The sequence below is a fragment of the Abrus precatorius genome, unplaced genomic scaffold, assembly GCF_003935025.1.
Source record: "Abrus precatorius isolate BTA unplaced genomic scaffold, Abrus_2018 Scaffold4, whole genome shotgun sequence".
Taxonomy (NCBI): domain Eukaryota; kingdom Viridiplantae; phylum Streptophyta; class Magnoliopsida; order Fabales; family Fabaceae; genus Abrus; species Abrus precatorius.
The window spans coordinates 5815344-5816808 of NW_020874384.1; the positions used below are offsets into that span (position 1 = coordinate 5815344).

The 1465-nt window shown below is 37.3% G+C and overlaps 1 non-coding gene across 1 annotated transcript; it reads right to left on the bottom strand.

The window, feature by feature from the left end:
- Window positions 1–324: 324 nt before the first annotated feature.
- Window positions 325–431, bottom strand: LOC113866447. Its single transcript, XR_003505087.1, has one exon. It is a non-coding gene; the product is annotated as a small nucleolar RNA R71 (small nucleolar RNA).
- Between the last annotated feature and the right edge of the window lie 1034 nt (window positions 432–1465).

A 1465-nucleotide genomic window follows, 5' to 3' on the forward strand; every position in this document is an offset into this window, starting at 1 on the left:
TTTAACTCTTCTATAATTAGGCCAACTATTCAAGCCAACCATTTTGAGATTAAACCTGCCTTACTACATTTAGTCCAACAGGATCAGTTTGCTGGAGGAAATTCTGATGATCCTAACCTGTATATTTCAAATTTTCTGCAGCTATGTGACACCATAAGAATGAATGGAGTTAGTGAAGAAGCTATCAGATTAAGACTATTTCCTTTTTCCTTGAGAGATAGAGCAAAATGTTGGTTACAAGCTCAACCACAAGGAAGCATCACAACCTGGACAAAACTTGTGAATAAGTTTTTAACTAAGTACTTCCCTCCATCCAAAGCTGCTAAGTTGAGAGGAGAAATTACATCCTTTGTGCAGCAAGAAGGAGAATCATTGTATGAAGCATGGGAAAGATACAAAGAACTGCTTAGAAGGTGTCCACATCATTGTATTTCAGATTGGATGCAATTAGAGACTTTTTATAATGGGATGAATGCAGTAACAAGAACAATGGTTGATGCTGCTGCTGGAGGTTCATTAAATACAAAGTCTTTGGAAGAAGCTCAGAGGATTATTGACATGATGGCATCTTCAATGTATCAGAAATCAAACTCAAGGAACCAAGGAAGAAACTCCGGTCATGAAGCTAAAGTTCTGGAAACTTTTCTTGCACAAAATCAGCTACAAAATCAATTGTTTTCAGAACAATTACCTGCCTTAACACAACAAATCAACAATCTGCAAACAGGGAGTATGCCTACCAGTCAGCTAAGTTGTGATTTTTGTGGAGGAAACCATGCAAATGGTGCATGTGAGGCATCCACAAGTGAACCACAAGAGCAAGTGAATTATATGAATAATTTTCAGAGACAACAGCCATCATATCCCCCTGGATTTCAATTTTCAAATAATAGAACTCAGCAGTATTCTAATTGGAATAATTAATATTCTGCTGCAAAGAATTCTAATTCAAATTTGCCTTTTTCTAATGCAGGTCCAGCAACACAACAGCCTTATTTTCAGAGAAATTTGTCCACTCAACCTCAAGGAAATCAGAAATTTTCCAAGCCTATGAATGAGAGGTTGACTGAGATGGAAGAGACTATGCTGCAATTCATGAAGGTGACTCAAACAAGCTTCAAAAACCAAGAAGCCTCCATGAAGAAACTAGAGACACAGATTGGACAATTAGCTGAACAATTATCCAGCAGGGATGAAGGAAGATTTCCAAGCAATACAGTAATCAATCCTAAAAAGCAATGTCAAGCCATAACTACAAGGAGTGGAGCTGTAGTTGCAAGCCCTAAACCAGCAAAAAAGAAAGTAAATGATGTAGCAGAAAGAAACATTGAACAAGATCTGCAACAAGGAAATTTTAAGCTATTGAAGAAAGACCATTCAGAAGAAAAAGAAAAAGTTCCCATGAATTCTGAAAGGAAAACCAAAAAGCAACTCTTTGAGGAAGCTTGTAAGCCAATAGACCCAG